The 6,845-nt window shown below is 32.0% G+C and overlaps 1 long non-coding RNA gene across 1 annotated transcript in view; it reads right to left on the bottom strand.

The window, feature by feature from the left end:
* Positions 1–2,962, bottom strand: part of LOC127709004 (uncharacterized) — a 149,825-nt gene extending 146,863 nt beyond the window's left edge. Inside the window, exon 1 of the long non-coding RNA XR_007985463.1 lies at positions 2,477–2,962. This is a non-coding gene — a long non-coding RNA (uncharacterized LOC127709004). The remainder of the gene's footprint in view (positions 1–2,476) is intronic.
* Between the last annotated feature and the right edge of the window lie 3,883 nt (positions 2,963–6,845).

Genomic DNA, 6,845 nt, shown 5'->3' with positions numbered 1-6,845 from the left:
CTTGTCCCAGGCAGAAAACCCTGGCCTTGTTAAGCTCTACTTTTTGGAAGTTTTGGTCCTCGGTGCTCTTCAGCTTTGTACTTGTTTTGGCTTTCAAACTTTTTTCATCTGAGCGTCACTGGTTAGTCTTGTGTGGACGAGACGCACGTCTGGCGTATTAAATTCTAAACCTAGTACCTTTTTTTAGCTATTATTCGTGTGTTTCTTTGTCCTATATGTATTCCCATTTATTTGTATTGTAGTCATGTCATGTAATGTTGTCATTTTATTATTATATTTAACATTGCCATAAAAGCGGGAGGTTTGGCATGCCACAAAACCAGGTTCAACCCACCATTTTTTTCTTAAAGTGTCCTGTACCAAGTCAGGAAAATGTCCATTGTTATATTATAGTTCGTTTCTGTGTGTGTTACATTTTAATGTTGTGTTTTTGTTGTGTCGTTGTTCTCCTCTTATATTTGATGCGTTTCACTCAGTTTTAGTTTGTAACCCGGATTTGTTTTTATCTCTATCGATTTATGAGTTTCGAACAGCGGTATACTTCTGTTACCTTTATTTAATGTTATACCTAAAATAAGACATGTTGGACTACTATGTTTCAGTTCTGAAAATCATTGGATTTTAGTTATATATAAATGGAAGGCGAGTTAGTTGATTGAAGATTTTATCTAGTATCTTATGAATTTCAGCAAAGGCAGGTTTTTATAACATATAAGTCATTAATCTGTGACAGTCTTTGTTAAAATGTTTTTACACTTGGGTGATTTAGAGCTTACATGAGGGTAGGAATGCGGTAGCCCACATGATGAATGACTGTAAAATATTTGTTAAAATAAGCTACAAAATCAGATTTGACGAATGACGATAAACAATTAAGGCTCATCTGATGCTAATGCCTGTCTATTGTTAAATACTGCATATTGACCTCCAGAATTATTTGGCTTGCTGTCTCACATTATCTTTGTGGATTTATATGTGAATTTTTTCAGAAACTAAAGTAGCAACTCCCTTTTGCAAGTAAAATCCTATTCTGTTCTGAACATGCATCAAATATTTGCCACTGGGTGTTAAGCAAATGATCAATCAGTCAATCCTATTCAGTTATACATTGTGGAAACTTCTAACCTTTCTTTCAAAAGCTTCCTGATGCAGATTCAAGGAAGGATTTATATAGTAAGAATCTTACTATATAAATCTTTATTTATATAAAAATAGGGAGATGTGGTATGATTACAAATAAGACAAATATCCACCAAAGACCAAAGGACAAGGGTGTGAACAACTACACTGAATGTTGAGTTTTGAATACAAATTTTAAATGTATCAATATACTATAATATGAATTATAGATGTTGGGTATATTTAACATAAAAATAAATAGATGTGTTATGATTGCCAATGAGACAAATGGACAAGGATGTCAACAACTATAGGCTACTGTACGACCGTCACCAAAGAGACAAACCCATACTGTATAGTAGGTTCTCAAACCGATACCTTATAGTAAGTTATCAAACCCATACCGTATAATACATGTAATAGGTTTTAAAAGTCCTCGGCATGGCATTGTGGGAAACAATTAAAAAGTGATAACCGTATTTATGCTAAAAGCAACAAAGGAATAACGAATAAGGCTGACATCAACCAACAACAACCACATAATTACAAACACCTGACTAGGGACATGCACACAAAGAATGTTGCAAGGTTAAACATGTTTGTGAGTGCTCATTCGTCCTTTACCTGGGATAATGATGAAACACACAACATAAAAACAAACTATAAAAATCAGCTGGAAAATGCCTGGCTCATCAGATTAGTACAAAGCACACAAAACAGCCTTAAAAAAAAGCAAAAAATCATCCATTTTGATGACTCATTACTTAAAGTTTTCTGATAATATAAAAATAAGGAGATGTGGTATGATTGCCAATGAGACAAATATCCACCAAAGTTCAAATGAAATGGATGTACACAATTATACCGTACGGCCTTCAACAATGAGAAAAACCTATACCGTATAGTTGGCTATAAAAGGTCCTGACATGAACAATATGAAACAATTCAATTGAGAAAACTAACTGCCTAATTTATAACAAAACAATTTAGGAAAAACAAATAAGACAGACATGAACCAACGACAACCACCCAACTACAGGCTCCCTGACTTGGGACAGGCACATAATGAATGTGCATAATGCACATAAAAACAAGATCAGTCTTTCAGTTACTATAAACGATAGGTTAAGTATATTTTAGTTTAAACAGTATTTATTAATGAAAAAATTTTCAAGAATATAATATGACAATACAATGTTAGATAAAGTTCAGATATGGGATTCGGAAACAAGTTTGGAAAAACTTATATAAATCCGTCTCCCAAAAAAAAAAATATCTATTTAACAAACAATATTACGTGCCAACAGTATATTCAGTTTAAGGTAGCATATGATAAATTGAATAAATACACACACACAAAAAAAAAATAAAAAAAATACAACTAACAAATAAAAGAAATTAAAAGAAAGAAAATGTGAAACAAAACAAAAAAATGAAAAAAAAATGAAACAGTCGACTCTACTTTACTTTCTTGATAGATAGTCACTGAAACCAACACACATGTCCGACTATAGTCATTTACGACGGACAATCCACTCGATTTTACATCGTTTTTTTTTATATATATATATATACAAGATCAACTTTCAAAACGTTTTGTTTTATTTATGTATTCAGAAACTTTATGAAATATTTGCATATTGTCCTCGTCAGACTTTAAACTGTCCCCATATAAGATAATCTTAAGATTAAAACAAGAGACCGTCCCGATAGTATCCCTTCGAATTTCATTATATTTTGGATATTTGAGGAAGTAATGAGAGGTAGTTTCTACACGACCACAGGAACACAGTGCGTTTTCGATAAGATTTTTTTTAAATAGATGGTCCCTTAGAACACTACTTGGAGTGGTGTCTTCCTCGAATGCCAACATTTTATATGTTACCTATTCCTTGAATGCCAACAAAAATATTTCAATGGATGTTTATAAAATAACAATAGGTATTTTTATAAGTATTTAACTGTTAAATAATTAGTGAACTTGATAAAATTGCAACATTTTATCACTTTTTGATAAGAAAAAATAGTAGACATTAGGATAAAATTATTATGAATTTTAAAGAAATAAAGAAGATGAAAACATTTTTATTACTTTTTATTAAAAAAAAAGATATTTTGAGAATGGAAATGCTTATTAACATAAGACATTAAAAAAATGATATTAGAGATTTATTTAATTCCATATCATTTTAAATATTATATTATATAGACTATAGTTAATATGAACTAAATGAAGATTTCAATTGAATACTAGTAAGTAATTAAACTTTAACAAGAGGGCACACGCTGAAATGTCTCGCCTTCTTTACTAATCATTGATATTATGTTGATAGTTCTAAATATAAAGCTTTACTACAACTATCACATAAATTTAACATGATCCAAGAAAATGAGGTCAAGGTCATATAAACCAAACAAGAAATACATGTACACCTTACAATCATTCAATACACTAAATATAGTTGACCTATTGCTTATAGTTTCTAAGATACAGACTTAACCAAGAAAACTAAATATTGACTAATGAACCATGAAAATGAGGTCAAGGTCAGATGAACCATGCCAGGCAGACATGTACAGCTTGCAATCATTCCATACACCAAATATAGTTGACCTATTGCATATAGTATTAGAAAAAAAGACCAAAACTCAAAAATTTAACATTGACCACTGAACCATGAAAATGAGGTCAACGTCAGAAGACACCTGCGAGCTAGACATGTACACCTTACAATCATTCCATACACCAAATATAGTAGACCTATTGCATACAGTATAAGAAAAAACAGACCAAAGCACAAAAACTTAACTTTAACCACTGAACCATGAAAATGAGGTCAAGGTCAGATGAAACCTGCCAGTTGGACATGTACACCTTACAGTCCTTCCATACACCGAATATGCTAGACCTATTGCTTCTAGTATCTGAGATATAGACTTGACCACCAAAACTTAACCTTGATCACTGATCCATGAAATGAGGTCAACGTCAAGTGAAAACTGTCTGATGGGCACGAGGACCTTGCAAGGTACGCACATACCAAATATAGTTATCCTATTACTCATTATAAGAGAGAAATTAACATTACAAAAAATCTTAACTTTTTTCAAGTAGTCACTGAACCATGAAAATGAGGTCATGGACAATGGACATGTGACAAACGGAAAATTCGTAACATAAGGCATCTATATACAAAGTATGAAGCATCCAGGTCTTCCACCTTCTAAAATACAAATCTTTAAAGAAGTTAGCTAACACCGCCGCATCACTATCCCTATGTCGAGCTTTCTGCGACAAAAGTCGCATGCTCGACAAAAATCATCAAAACTTATTAAGTAAATTTGATAACTTCGAAGCTGGAAACTTTAAAAGTTTCAAGAAAATCCATAATAATGGGGAAACAAGAATTCCGATGAGTTGCGAACATTTTAAACACCTAAACAATATTATTTTATGAATCAATTACAATCAAAAAAAGGTGTAGTATTATTATCAAGAAAAATATCCTGAACAAACTGAACAAAAATAAAAACATTGTAATCTAACACGTGATACAAAGTTTCAAGAAATTCCATCAAGTAATATGGGAGGATATTACAGCACACACAACTATAGAAATATTGAAAAAAAAAAACTTCAAAGACTAAAGAGGCTATTGTAGAATTTGAGCAAACTGGAATTCCTGACAATATGCACATGTTCACTTTGTGATGCAACACTTTTCAAAGTTTCATTTTAAGAGAATCCATATTTGTTCAAGCAGTAACAGCAAAAAATGATATTCAACAACTTGACAAACATGAATTAGATTTAGCTACCTGTAATTTACCTATCTGTTTAATTAGTATGATTGTTTTGATAAGCATGCACTTTTGTTGTGATAACTACTTACACCTATTCCTTGAACGCCAACATAATTTTACAGGTAAATCGTCGGTAGATCAAAGGATGTTGGCATTCAAGGAATAAACCCTTGGAGTCTGAGTCTTGCTAAACAGATCTGTTCTCTTCCGGTACCACGATTTCCCGAGAAGTACAAGAACAACGTAATATCCCGAAAACAAACAGATTTATCCCGATAACAAGATTTTTTATGGTGTTATACTACTGTTATCAATATTAAAGAATATTAATTAAAGATATTACTCGTTTTTACTCAACGATAAAAATGCAATTCCACTTCAAGAATTCGATTTTTATGTGTTGTATAATCATTAAACGATATTAATAAATAATAAAGTAAATAAAACAAAAACGTATTTACAGCATAAATTACATATTTACATTTTAGTAACTGTCATTGGAACGTCGCTTTAAAAAAATCTATCAATTCGTCTACTAACACGGTTAAAAAACCAACTGAGTGATTTTTTCAGTGCCATGTGCAGGGTACCTTTGTAGTTTTAAATTTTCTTTGATAAAATAAATAATTTTCGCGGACTGCATAAGGGGACGACCATTTGATATTCTGGGGGGGGGGGGGGGGGGGGGGGGGGGGGGGGGGGGGGGGGGCCAGGAGGATTTTGAAAATAAATAACTCAGCCTTGATAATCACAAAAATAAATGGTTTGTTCTGTGGTAGTTCGAAAATAAATAACCTGACTTACAATGTATTGAAAATGAATAACTCGGCAGGTCGTTAAGCCATTTTATAAATGCTATTCGAAAGTATGAGGTGGCACCACATTCTTCATAAAATTCATCTTTTTTCAAAAAAAAATTCGGGAAACACTTCCCAAATCTTTTAATAATAAAGGTATAAATATTATTTAAATATACTTGAAATGTCTGAAAATGGGTTTCATTTAACTTGAGGTATATTGGCTCAGGAACACTTACCTCACTTTTATTACAGGGCTGTAACTACATTGAGGCAAATGCCTTTATGTAGGAAATTTTAAAACCAAAAGCTTGTCTTCATCATATCAAATTGTTTTCACAGCGAGTGTTTGCAAGAAGCAAGTTCTGTTCTCCCTTGGACATAGCACCTGTTTTATCGGGATCAATGTTTCTTTAAATTTGTCTTTTGTTCATTGATTGCCCTTCTGTATTCTCTTAGTGTTGCATTCCTTTTGTGATTTAGTAATTTTGTTTTCAACTTGATCATGAGTATTATTTTATTTAAGACTTTTTAGCTAATTTTACAACTTAACTACTTTAAATTATATCCCAGTTAAGAGCTACATCAAGTTGTAATTGAAATGTGTTATTAAAAATTACTTGACATAGTTATATCACTGATAATCAGCCCCCTCTTATCTTAATTTGAATAAAACCCCATATAATTTACAGGTATAAAAGATTTAAATTCTGCATGCCGAAACAACAAAAAAAAAAAAAAAAAAAAAAAAAAAAACCAGCAGCCACATACTTAACTATGTGAATTACTTTTTTACTTTATTCTTCATATTGGTCTTTTGATGTTGTCCATAAAAACTTAAGTCTTACGCTGAATCTATACATTTTGCTTTGAGACCAAAATATTGTCAAAAAATTATTAAAACAGAACTTGCGTTTTCAGAATAAGAAAGGGTCTGGGAACACCCAGAAAGCACGATTTTGCATCATTTGTTCTATAGTTTCTTTGGGCCTTCAGCGGCTTCAAAACCCTTCAAAATTTTTTTGCCTCGCTCCGCTCGGCATAAATATATTTGGCAATACTTTTAAAAGAGGCTAGTCACAGCCCAACTCTAATACCGTGTATGTATGCAATACATGTATATGC

This window comes from Mytilus californianus, unplaced genomic scaffold (genome assembly GCF_021869535.1).
Source record: "Mytilus californianus isolate M0D057914Y unplaced genomic scaffold, xbMytCali1.0.p SCAF_7, whole genome shotgun sequence".
Taxonomy (NCBI): Eukaryota; Metazoa; Mollusca; class Bivalvia; order Mytilida; family Mytilidae; genus Mytilus; species Mytilus californianus.
Note: the sequence above shows the minus strand (reverse complement) of the source record. Positions and strands in the feature narration are given on the sequence as shown.